The sequence below is a fragment of the Alligator mississippiensis genome, chromosome 10, assembly GCF_030867095.1.
Source record: "Alligator mississippiensis isolate rAllMis1 chromosome 10, rAllMis1, whole genome shotgun sequence".
Classification (NCBI taxonomy): Eukaryota; Metazoa; Chordata; order Crocodylia; family Alligatoridae; genus Alligator; species Alligator mississippiensis.
Genome location: NC_081833.1, coordinates 50,319,572 through 50,333,685, shown reverse-complemented (window position 1 = coordinate 50,333,685; position 14,114 = coordinate 50,319,572).

The window sequence follows — 14,114 nt, the reverse complement described above, 5'->3', positions numbered from 1 at the left end:
TGTTTTGAACCACTAATTATCTTTTAATTCATAAGAGTTTGGTGGTATTTTATAAGTGTAATATAATATATAGAGCTGTATCACATGGAAAGTCTTAGAAAAAAAACATACTTTACAAGTTCTGCTGAGTAGGTAACAGTTGTAAATAAAGTTGTACTGAACCAGTTAAAAACCACTTGAGCACAGAACCCCCAAATGAGGTGTTCCCCACCTACCAACAAAACGGGCAGGTCTTAACTAACTGTTCACTCCATAGGGTTAAGATTGTTGCATGCTGTGACCAAATAGTACATTTTTACTGAGTTTTAAAAAATGTGAACCAGGAAGCACAAGTCTGGCATTCCTGAATTAGTCTTGTTTCTGTGTAATACTATAGTTAATTTTTTTTCCCTAGCTTCAGGCTTTGGCTGCCACTTTGGCTATGATGAACTATTGAAAACAGTGTGACCAGAAAAGTCATAGCAGGATACATCCTGAAAATATGGCAATACAGGAGAACTGCTGCAGTAGTTGCTGTTGTTTTCATAATGGTACTTGTGAATATCCAGCCTTTCACTCTTCAGATTCTTTACCCATTTCTTTGTCACCAACACATGGCAATATCTCCCAAAGGAAATTCTCAGGAAAAGTAGAAAATATTCATCTTCAGTATATGTTCCCATGTATTATATGCCCAAAGAGGGGTTTGTTTGTTTTTTTTGAAACCTTATTACACTGCATAATTCTGTAAGCAGAGACAGAAATGAGAAGAATCTTTCTTGACCAAATTTGCAAATTATTTTTTTAAATGAATAAACTTCAAGCTGTTCTGTTGGTGGACCCTGACATCAACTTATAATTGGCTTTGTGAGGCTGCAAGAGTTCTCCATGCTGGTGCTATACATAAGTCTTAAGTTAAGACTTAACACTTAAGTCATAAATTTTTCACGTTTAAAATATGTTTTCAATTGTAAGTATTCTCCTTAATTCACCAAAAAGAGACCATGATAAGGAGCATTATATAAACTGAAAAATAAATACCAACAAGCATTAAATCAAAGCTGTTCCCCAAACAGATTCACCACAGGTAGCATCAGATCACAGCTCCCCATTCTACCTTGCCAATGTGCCCAAAACTGTCCTGAGGGACCATAGCAATGGATGCGAAGGCAGGTCAATGCAATCTTACACTTTTTCAGGTGAAGCTATTACCAAAGATGTACATTGGTGCTAAAAACACTTGCAGTTCTATCATCTGGACTCAGGTCCACTAAGACTTAGAGTAAACACTTCGCTATAGATATTTTAGTGTCCAGTAATCAAGATATTACAGAAATTCCATTAGAAATAGATGGTCAAAAGGCAAGTATTTTTTGTAATTTTTTTATTGGACCAGCTGTTTAGATGTGACAAGTGTTGGACAAGTTTCTAGGCATTAAGAGCTATTTTTCAAGTACAGATGGACAAATAGATTAGATTATGAGGTTTAGGCCTGGGATTCAAGAACTTTATCTCTCTCTCTCTACAGTCAGATGGGAGTTCTTGAAATTTTTTCAGGTGTATAATGAGGTCATGGTATAGAAAAGGTTTTGAAACACTGTATTAGAGAAATGCAGTCTCTCAGAAAAAAGTTATGTTAGAGTGGACCTTAATTAATTGTCTGCATTGGGAAAAAATATTGACTTATTATGACTCTGAGCAGAATAGTTTCCTTTCCTGTTTCTACCAGTCTGGCATTTTGTCAATATAAGGGGTGATATTGGTGATAATTGGTGGATTCTCTAGTTTTATTTATTACTAAGGTGATAGCTGTGTTTTGTGCATCATACAGCACAACAGGAATATCACAATCCTGGATCTACATTGCTTTTATAGGAATAGGGTTTTGTTTCTCTTGTATCTTATCATTCAGTAATTGCCACAGAGTACATGCAAATACACACATACACATGCAAGTACAAATGCATACACACACACTAGTTGAAAAACAAAACCACAGATTTACCATTTTTTTTAATTGCCAAAGTATTTGAGTGCTTAAGTCCTATTAGTTTTCAATTGGACTTTGGAATCTAAGTGAAGGAAGAGATTTTGAAAGTGTTCCCTCTATCAAACTACCACTAGAATATTTTTGTTAGTAAGATAATTCCAGGTGGGTAGGTCACATGCATCCTTTCATCATTTTCTCACAAGCTGAGAGTTAGGCTGTCCCTACTGAATACATGCATTAAAATTATATACAAGATTTTCTCCCATACCATCACCAAGAAGGAAAGAGGCTTAATTTTTAATAATCAATTAATCTCAGCCCAAGCTGTGAATGTGAGTTTTTCATTATTGAAGTCCTGGGTTCAAATAAGCACTAAAATAAATTCAATAATCTCATTCTAATCCTGCCTCCTTAAATGGCAGCCTCCACTTGAAGCCTAGAAGCCACAGAAGGAACTTGGGTTGGTTAAGATACAATTGAAAACTAGATCAAGTCTACCTTCAGCACCTCTGGATCTAGCTGCTGTTGCCCCATCTTCACTTTCCTGTGAAATTACCAACTGCTTAAAATGGACTTATGCTGGAGCCTTTGGGATGGAGGTCTCACATTGTGCAGAAGCAGAGTAGTTATTTGCATTATTAATATACCCACAAAAGGTAACTTTAATATCAAAGTAGAAGGCTGTTTAATAAAGGAGCTCATTATGAAAATTAGGGCAGTCTTCTTTTTATATATAAAGGACTGTTTCATTTTGCTAAATTGGGCCCAAATTCTACACAATCAAATTAACTGAGAATAGTATCAGCCCCAAACACTGCTCCCTGGACATCTGTGGTTCAATTACACTATGGGTTGTGAAAACATGCTTATATTTTTCCCTATAGCAGGATGAAGCCCCAGGTATGACCCTGACACCCCCTGGTGACTGCAGGACTCCTGCCTTACTCTGGCTCTTGAGGTGTAGACCCCTGGTTTTCAGTTCTTATTGTTTGCAATAGAACTGCATGTGCAGTTAGATTCAACATGGCAAGGTAAGCACTGTTGTTTTTGATGTTCAGAAGTTACTAGAATAAGGTGAACTTTTGACTCTTGGGTGAAACTTGCCGAGTAACTCAACATAGAGCATGCACACTTTCCCATTATGATTGGCAGGAAAAAAAGTGTAATGCAAATGACAGCTACCTTGCTGAGGTACGCTAAAAGATGTTTGGAAGAAGGGATGGAAAACGTATCGCGTATATGACTGACAAGTGTGAGAGATCACTGGTTGGAGCGAGCGGGGTGACTGGTTAGGATAAAAGATGCGGAGCAGTGCTCTGTTGTGTGGGTCATTGTGCACGTGTTGGTGTCAGCGTGGTGGCAGGGAGACCGATTTGATGGAACAGACTCATGAGGGTGTGATATTTGTCACTGAAGGTCTCTAGCTCCTGAGAGACTTAGTGGTTGAGGAGAGATTGGATCTTTCATGTTTTCCATGATCTGCGAGCGTGAACAGAATCACATGTTTGATGCGCGTTTTCTATTTGAGTTGTCCTCATCCATTATTGTTTAGTCTGTTGTTTTCTGTGGCAGTGAAAGGGTCATTGAGTGTCTGCATCCGCATCAGGGCAAGCAAGCTTGAGTGCTGCCTAGTTGCTTGACAATAGTACCACTGCTGGCAGACAAGGCAACTGATCCATAAAGGATTTCTCCCTTCAGAGTCTCCATTTTATTAGTCAAGTGTCACCCTTCTTCATGCTCTTCCTTCCTTTCCCCTCATGTTCCTGTCAATGTTGTTCAGTACTTCAATAATAACCAGTTCATTTATCTTTAAACACCGTGCCCACAGTTCTTGGCTTGCTTTGTTGGCTGAATATCCAAGCACCTATCCAGCATTTTGAACTGCTGGTCAGCTTGGGCTAACAGAACTGTAGTGACCACCCCTTTCCTTAGAAGGATGTAACATCCATTTTGTTAATTAATTGGGGGCCCTGTTATCATTAATGAGATTTCATTAATGAGCCCCCCTCCCCCCAGCCTACCACACTTTGCTGTTATTGTCTGGTTTGGGAGCAAGGGAGGCTGCCCTAGATCCCAGATTAAGCCTTCATCTCCTAATTTAAAGACCCCTACAAACCCCACCTGCCTCCATTCTGCCCTCAGACACCAGTTTTGAGCCCCCTGTGCCTACCAGGTCATCCATCATCTTAATGGCAAATCATGGCTTTTGGCCTCCTGAACAGAACCTGGTCTTACCCCTATAGGGTTCTGGGCCCATAACCTAAGAGGGGGGGAAGAAGCCCAAGAAGGGCAATGAAGGGGCTTTCTGCCCCTGGTCCCAAGCCCAATTCTTACTCCTCTCAGGCAATAGTCTTTTCTGATTTAGGCTGTAATCCCTTCCTAGTCAATAGCAATCCACACAGAGCCCAGGCCTTGATAAGATTCACCACACAGATGAGCCTCTTGGATACTACTAGGATCTCTAGTCTCCTCTGCTAGTTCCTTCTAGCTCTCCAGTTTAACTCATACCAAAAAAGTAAGCCCTCCTGCTATAACTAAAAGCACTTTGCCTGCACAACAACATCCAACTCTCAGTTTCTTACTTTTAGTCTGCAGTGTAGTAGGATTCCCAGGTAGTCTCTTAGTCACAATCATCACAGAGTAACTTTTCCCCTAGCAGCCTGCAGAGTCTAGCTGACTCATGGGCTAAAGTCCTGAGTTTATATGCTGCCTCAGCCTAGCCCCCTCCAGGGCATGTGACTTCCTCCCAGCTGTTTTCTTTCAGGGAACAATGAACATCTTTCAAATGCAGTGAGTGCTGCCCTTGTCTTTTTCCCTTCGCCTCCCCTGCTCAACTGAGTGGTGGAGGCTGCATTTTAAAAGCCAGAGAGATTAGGAGCCTGGCAAGCAGAGGCTTTACCTAAGCCTGGCTCCCAGCCCTGCTGGTATCTCCTTGCTGCCCAACTGACCCAGAGCAAAACAGGATGAGGCAGACTGCTATGCTTCAGTGGCAAGGCTCAGGAATTTTGCTGGTGCAATGAAATGCCTCTGCTCTACCCAGCACTACTCTGAGTCAGCCCTGAGTAAAATGGGATAAGGCAGACTATTTTCCCTCCCTCTTTGCACTCCTCCAAGTTAGTCAATAGTAGTGCAAGGAGTGGGAATGTTCTCCACTGGGGGAGAACTAGAAGGGTCTGACAATGAGAGAATAGCCTTGTGTTGTCAATCAGCTGATAGATGGGATGGAGGAGGAGGCATTCTCCAGGTGCTTGAACCTTCCCAGAGCTGGGAGAGTTTGCCTGTGAAGCTCTCCAGCTATGGGGCTAGAAGAATGTTTGTGCAGTCAGATCCTGGGCTATTTTTCTACCAGAATAAATTTATTTTAAAAGAAATGAGCATCTATATGCAGCCTGGGTTCCAAACTTCAAGACAGAGTAAGGACAAGGGGCAGGCAGGCAGGCAGGAATAAAGGCCTTGATATGATGCCTCAAAATGAAGCAAAAGCGAGACATTGCATCAGCAAGTCACCGATGGCCAGAATATGAAAGAAAGCAAAATACCTAATCCCTAGGCTAGGATTTGATAAAGATCTAGCTTGCTTGCTCCTGGGCAGTGAATAAAAGAAGAAAATTGAGCAATATGAAGGTGGGTAAAACAACAGGAGTTCTAGCTTGCATATGGCCAGAGCAAAGATTCTTAAAACTCAAGTGCACAAATTCAAACAATGCCTACATGTCTTTCTTCTGACTCTCACCACTTCTCTGAGGGGAAAGAGTGTCTGGCTGTTTTGGCCAGCTGAGTAATACAAGCCAGTGGGCATCCAGAGGTGCCTTCTGAAAATCTTTATGAATAAGTTCCTTCATGGAATTAGAGAAGTTATAGAGAGTCCCTGAAATATCTGCACATGCATTTCAATACAACACCACAACTTTAAATTCAGTAGTTTGATTTCAGTTTGTATCCCTTCCTTTCCTCACATAATTTCAGGTGCTTTATGTGCACATTTTTGTATTCATTTTACATAGTCTGTTGGTAAATGCTGTCCTTGATTCTCTTTCTATCTCTGGCCAATGCAAATGTCTATATCTATGCCAATCACACACACAAGCTTTAAGTAATACTGAGTAATACTGACTAAGGAAAGCCAAAGGCAAAATTACCATTATTTTTATATGCAAAATCTAACCTTTAATATGCCATATGCAGCTACAGTGGAAAATCTTACTCCTATAGGGTTTTCTATTAAATAGATGAAATTTGCATGAAGTATCAAGTAATCTATACACCAAACATCTTGGCATCAGGTATTTTTAGCAACATGTACAGAGGAAAGTTTAATATCTCTAAATGAATAACATACTCGCATGGGTAATTTGGTTGCCTTCTAGTAAAATGAATCATGCTACTGTGTATAAAAAAACCCAACTGTATAGGGTGGATTTCTGTGCACCGTAAGTATAAAATAAGCAACATAAAATTTTGGAAACATTGCAATTAGATGCTAAATTACTTTACAGTACTTAAACATATTAATCAAGTTGAAAAATAATCTACTCAAAACTCATTAATCTAAATCAAGTATAAAACATTCCTTAGCTAATGCTCCCAATATGTGAAACTTATATACAGAAGACTTTCTTTCTTTTATAACTAGTTACATATAGATCAAAGAGATATACCTACCACTTATTTCTTTCAGTATATTGGCAGTTCCAGTGAAAACAAAATGATAATAAAAAGACTGATTATTATGATGGATGGGCAAACCAGTTCATACAGAATGAACTATGTTAACATTCCCTCAGAACTAAAACTGGCTGAAAAGAGATTTTTTCTGAAGGTTCCAAGAAACTTGCTTTGATACCAAGGAAGTTTAGATAAGCTCTAATGTGTATTCAAACTATTTAATGCTTATAACCAGAGCTGTGTCAAATTTTAGGTTCCCTCCATTTGGTATATTTCACTCAACCCATTTCATTTTGAATTGTATTTTAAATAGAGAATAAAAACTGAAAGTGAAGCCGAATTGAGAGCATTACATTTTATCTGGCATCACATAAAACTTTGCAAAACTGAATTTTTCATGCTTTTAGTGAGAAACTATAAATCAACCTAGGGTTTGCTCAAACATTTAATTAACTTTAAGGTCAGTTCCTCAGGGTTAAATGCTGTCATCACTGAGGAAACTGGAAATTTTTCCTTTGACTTTACTGCAATCAAATTGTCTCCTAGTGAATTGTTTTAAATGAAAATGGCTAATGTAAATTGGTGGAATACTATAAAAATATATTTGCAAAATATGACTATGAGGAAAAATATCAGAATTCACAGTAGTTATTATAATTCACTCTTCAGCCATCTCTATGGGTCAGTTTCAAGTTAGTGAAAAATCAAAACTCAGCTGGCCCTGTAATTTTTTTTTTCTCAGTATTGGTCCAACTTTTTATATTCCACTCATCAATAATAGGCTGAAATTCAAATGGCTGAATTATGCAGGCTTCTTTGATATAGGAATTGGGATGAAAATACTTGCAACTTACTTCTTATACTTCTTGCTTCCAGTTGGACCAGAAATGCTATTAGGACAGGTTGTAGGACTTTTGGGGATGGAAGGGCTGCTATGATTTAATGAAAGGGAGAGCTGGTGTGCTAGAGTCCCAGAAGGACCACAGGAAAAAGCATGGCACTGCAATTTGCTCCAGGGGAAGCAACCAAGCACCTGGGATGCTGAGTCACTTTCTGTTGGGTCCCCGACCAAAATGGAGGAGGGGCAGTGATCTCCGGACCCAATCAGGCCCAGGCGCGCACAATTTATCTGGCCTATGGAACAATCCACTACATCTTATCTGATTCATGGGTCAATTGAGTTTGGTACCGCTGTTTAATGTTTTGTCATGAACTTCTTTTGGCTTTAGTATTTACATTTCAAAGTTATTCCGTTCCTAATTAGGTACTAGATACCTAAATAATTTTTTTTAAGAAAACTTGTGAAAATCACACCAGGAATCCTACAATGTGTCTGTTTGCATCTTTAAGTGCTTGACTAACTTGGAAGAAAAAAGTATGTACCAACAAAAAAGAAAAGGAATGTACAGAGGATGGTTTAGCCTGCAATGATATATTTCCATTGATCACACTGGGACCTCAACTGAGCCCTAAGTAATTAAGTTTTCTGTAATATTATCACATATGCACTCTCCTGCATCACACCCTGAAGTTTAGTAGAATATGTTTTTCAGGCCTAAATTGAAGGTGGTATTAAACAAAATGAAAGCAATTTTAAAACAATGCTGAACTGTGTATACCAGTATTTAATTCAGAATACCCCATTATTGCAAAATTTAGTTTTAAATTAGGTGTATTAGCAGAGTAGTCATTATTCTACAAATCTGTTCTTTAGGACCATTTTATAGTATAACTGGGGCCATTTATTATGCTTTTTTTTTCTTAGCATAGGAGTTTAAAAGATGTTACAGGCCATGATTAAAATATGCATTTTTATGGGGGGAAAAAAACGAAGTACAATTTTAGGCCAGGTGCAGAAATTATACTTTTTTTGGTTTAGATGGTCAGAAACTGGTCTATACCCATAACAAAACAGAAGTTCAGGGCACTGTGAGGGGTCGACAGGGGGGCAGAAGGAAGGTTCGGAGGGACGGAATGGAAGATGCTTACCTCTGGCATAGGGAAGAGCCAATCCAGTGGGGAAGCCAACCTGACAAGGTTTCTGAGCACCTGCTCCTTCTGGACTGGCAGAAGGAGCACTGGAACTGGCATTTCCAGCCTTGGAGAGGAGCCAAGAGAAAGAGTGGCAGTGGACGCTGGTGATGGAAGCTAGAAGCTGTTAAACCTGCCCATCTCCCATGGAGAGCAAAGAGGGGATCAGACTCTCAGAGTAGAGAGGTTCAGAAAAGCCCAAGCCAGGACTGGAGTACAGCCAGATGGGGAGCAGACCAGGACAACAGAGCCAGTGAAGACACAGCCAAAGGCAGTGGAGGATGCAGAAGAGTTGGAGCAGCTGTCACCCTGGGGGACTGTGAGTCTTAAAGGGGCTGTGTCCCTTTGAAGACCAGTTCCATTCGTTGGGGTTTTTTTAAAGATTTTTTTTCCCTTTTGGACTGTGTTGTGGGGACATGGGGTTGTCTGTCCCAGCAGGAAGAGGGCTAAAGTAAAAGCTCTTTCCAGAAGGTGCATTGGCCCAGACACATGGGTCTGGATCTAGGGTCACCACCAAGACATAAAGACTGCAGTTAACAGCTCATGAGACTGTAAAAGAAACTGTTGTGAACTGACTGATTAACACACCATGAAAGGAATTTAATTTAAGTGGGTTCTGGCCCTGGACTAGTTTTTTGAGAACCTTTCAGTAGAACCAGATTGGAACAAGCAGAAGAGTGAATTAATTTAGGCTCACCACTTCAGGGGCCCTGGCTGGACTGATTTTATTTGATTAGTTTGTATCCAAGGGAAAATTTGATTTAGATGTATCTCAGTGTTGACTTTGGCTAAACTGATCAAGTTGTAGACTGGAGAGAGGCTGGGTTGAGTTCCAGCCAGAAGCAGTAGTTAACAGCCCACTGGCCTCAGTAAAATTAAGGCACAGAACATCACCCACTGTTTGGACATGGTAAGAGTGCGGTGTAAGGGGAGGAGCCCCATGAAGAAGACCTATCCTGGGGAACAGAGAAGATTATCACTTGGCCTACATTCACCTCATCAAAAATAACATCAAGGCATGGAGGGTGAGAGATGGGCATCACAGACTCAGTATCTTCAAGAATTTCTAGATCCCCACATGGCTCACCCTAACCATGGACGAGGCTTCCGGGGACCTTGGCCATATAGTACTCATGCTCAACAGGTACACAGACTAATTTCAAAATGGCAGATCATGATATAACTTGTTCTAGTTTGGACTGGTCTATCAAACATCAGTGCCAGGTCCACTTATGAATTAAGGTAAGTCATTGTCTGCCCATATCCCAGTTGCCTGTGCAGATCAACGAGCGCTATAGCTTGGCTGCTTTAGTCTAGTGCCTAGTCAGCCTGACCCCTAAGCAATCTGTCTGTCAGCCCCAGACAGAACATAGGTGGCAGGAGGAGTGGGGGAGGGAGCAGGGCTTGTGAACTGCTGTGGGAGGAAAGCTCCAGCAGAGCACTCCACATTCCTGGCTGGGTTGATGGGGCACAGAGTGACTTCCCCTGTCCTGAGCCCCAGGACCCTGTGCTGGACAAGCTCTGGGAAGGGCTCACAGAATTTTCACCCCAGAACCAGTGCCAAATTCCTGGCTGAAACCACTTCTCTGCAGCTGCGGGGGGCATGGCTTCACCTCCTCTCCCTGAGAACTGGAACCTTGTGTCTGCAGACAAGCAGTTTCAGCTGGGAATTGAGCACTTGCTCCAGCAGGGGGAGCAAAAATCCTGCAAGCCCTTACTGGAGCTGATCCAGCATGGGGTCCAGAGTGTCCCTCCCCTGGCTTGAGCACTGGGACACTGTAGTGGACCAGCTCTGGGAAGAGCAGAAAAGTAGCTTTAGCCAGGAATTTGGTACTATTTCTGGGGTGGGGGTGGAAATCTTATGATCTGTTCCTGGAGCCACTCCAGTGCACGGTCCTGGGGCTTGAGACAGGGGAGGGATACTCTGTGACCTGCCAACCCAGCCAGGAATGAAGAGTGTATTGCTGGCACTGCCTCCTCCCAGCAGCTTACAGGCCCTGCTCCCTCCCCATCTGTATCCTGCCTGGGATGGACCCCCATGTCCCTACCCTAGACAAAGCCCAGGGACCTCTGTGCCTCTGACTGGGGTGAGCATGCCTTCCTCCACTGCCTGCCTGCACCTGCCAAGACCTGCAGATGACAAGGCAGTAAGGGGAGGTATATGTCTGACAGCCAATCAGGGCTTGCACAGACACTTGATTGCATTTGGCTGCTCTTGGTAATGATTGGCACAGTGGGAGGAGTGTGGGAATATCCCCAGCATTCAGGCCTCCACTAGTGCAGACATCTGCCTCTCTCTTCCAACCAAAGAGAGAACATGAGTTCCATTCACTAATGGTCCAGTCTACGCTATTTAGAGAAACCTGAGTAGATTGGATTGACTGTGCCTCAGGCTTTTTGACTGTTTGTACTGAGCCTTAGAGATTGCCGTTTTCTTTTTATGCACTCACAAAAGATAATGGTAGTTAGTTATTAATTATTATTAAAATTCTTTACCAGAAAATCAACATTCCTATACATTTTTCCCTCTCCTTCTTTCATATATACATTTCTATTCACTTATACTTTGTATTAGTTGTATTATTTGTTTTCCCTGCTATTTGCATTTTGTTGTGTGTAAGTGTAACTTATAATTTAAATATGTATGTTTAAATAATAAAGGAATGTCTACAGCAGAAAATTATACTTGATTGTTTCAATGACTTATAGATTTTGTATTATTTTTACATGTATGAATATAACATTTGGCCAGGATAGTCTATGGATATCTGGGTTTAAATCCTGGACCAATATCCCTGAATTCTGTGGAATTCTGGTATAGCACACTAGTCAATTAGTGGCAGCTTTATGTATTTATTTCTAAATTAGTAGCAGTGATTATATGTGATTTTTGCTCAGTTTGACATTTCATCGTTATTCTATATTAATTAAGCAAGAAAAATTATTTTAAAATACTATTTTGTAGCTGATATTCTCTCCTATAGTTCTGCATTAAAGTCTCGATTCCATACAGGTGCAATTGTGGGACCTTAAATATAGCTCCATCATTCAGTTCCATCTGAATCCCTTTTGTGTCAGATTACTGAATGATATATGTATTTGGATGTTGGACCTTTAAGATTTTAATGTTGATAGAATGCCTCTTTTGTTGGTTAGATTTTCCCAACATCAAACAAACATCTTTATACAGTAAAAAGCTGTTAGCTGTTCAGTGACAACACTCACAAAAGATAATCATTTTCTGTTTCTTTAGAGATCATGAGATGACTTATTTCCCCTCCCTGTTTATTCTGCCAATACCCTAAGGCCTAACCCAGAAGCCATTGAAATCAATAGGAACCTTTCCATTGACTTCTTTGCATATCAGCCCCATCACCAGAAAACCCACCTTCCACCTTCATAGATTTCATAGACATTCGGGCTGGAAGGGACCCCGGAGGATCATCGAGTCCAGCCCCCAGCCCCAGGCTCAGGACGTCAGCAGGGATCATAGGATCCCAGCAAGATAAGCATTCAAATGTGTCTTGAAGGCGTTCAAAGTGGGTGCTTGAACTGCCTCCGGTGTCAGTCTATTCCAAACCTTGGGGGCTCAGACAGTAAAGAAGTTCTTTCTTATGTCCAGCCTGAATCAGTCGTGGCAGAGTTTGTGACTGTTCAATCTTGTCATCCCTTAGGGTGCTCTGGTGAACAGACGTTCCCCCAGATCCTGATGAGCACCCCTGATAAGCTTATAGGTGGTGACCAGATCACCCCTGAGCCTGCCCTTTTCCAGGCTGAAGAGTCCTATGGCTCTTAACCTCTCATCATAAGGTCTGTTTTCCTGACCTCTGATCATGCGCGTGACTCTCCTCTGCACCCTCTCATGCTTCTCCACACCCTTTTTGAATTGTGGAGCCCAAAACTGGACACAGTACACCAGCTGCGGCCTCACCAAGGCTGAGTACAACAGGAGAATGATGTCCCGGGATTTGCTTGAGAAGCATCTCTGGATGCAAGCCAGCATTTTGCTTGCTTTACTAGCTGCAGCATCACACTGAAGGCTCATATTCATCTTGTGGTCAATCATGACCTCCAAGTCCCTTTCATCTGTAGTGCTGACCAGCGTAGGACTGCCAAGCCTATAAGCATGCTGCAGGTTTTTCCTCCCAAGGTGGAGAACCTTGCATTTTTTGGTGTTGAACACCATCAGATTCTCATCCGCCCATTTCATCAGCCCGTCAAGATCTGCCTGGATCACCCTCCTGTCCTCAGGTGTGGTTGCTTTACCCCAGAGTTTGGTGTCATCGGCAAACTTCGCCAGTCCACTTCTGACACCAATGTCCACATCATTGATGAAGATGTTAAATATTATAGGCCCTAGGACAGAGCCTTGAGGGACCCCACTGGTGACTACGCACCAAGAAGATTGGCTTCCATCAACCACCACCCTCTGGGTCCTACCACGGAGCCAATTTCCCAGCCAGAGGATCATGGTGAGGTCGAGACCACAGTTAGCCAGTTTAGCTAAGAGGTGATCGTAGGATACCAGATCGAAGGCTTTTTTAAAGTCAAGATATACAAAGTCAATCTCTTCCCCCTTGTCCAGGTGATAGGTCACCTGGTCATAAACCTTCCTGCATTGGGACAAGAAAACAGGAGAGAGATCTAGTGGAGAGAATACACACTCCAAGATCTGTTCTTCTGTTGGCAGAATACTTCAGTTCTTAACAACAAACAAGTTTGAGTAACCCACATATTCTTGAAAGGAACATTGTCCAAATAATGATATTGAGATTCAAGTCTTTTCCCACCCACAGATAATACTAATATTTGGCATTTATCCTGTTCAGCAAATTAATTTCCCAGTTCCCTCATTCCCTAGGAAGAATATCTAGTTAGAAGGTAGCAAATGTTATTGTCAACATTTAAAATGAAGTGTATCCCTAGTTTTTGACAGAAGTAAAGTTTAAAACATTTTTTTTTGTCTGAATTAGATATATGGTTAACTTTCTATAAATGTATGCCTGTAGTTAGTCATCTTTCTTTGTGTGAATACCTGCAGATGTCAGTGGGTGTCTTATATGAACAATGATGGGAAAATATATTCAGGGATTATATTTTCTCCGCCCAACTTTATATGGGCCTTCATTTTCATGTCCACAAATGGTATGTTCCTGCAATTATTTCTGTCTTCATTACAGGTAACTTAAACATCTAATTACCTTACTTACAAGCACAATAAGTATTTAAATGCCCTGACACTTTGACTGTTGGAAGAAAAAAACCACACACGTAGAAAAATAGAAGCGATCTTCTAATATTTGGTTCTTAATAAAAAATCCAAAGTATGATTTATATTGGTTGCTTTTTATTATGCATTTACAAGCTAAATCAAAATGACTAAATAGAATAATTTAATTTGATTAAACAATAACTGACTGAATTCCATTTTCTTCTAAAAAAAAAAACA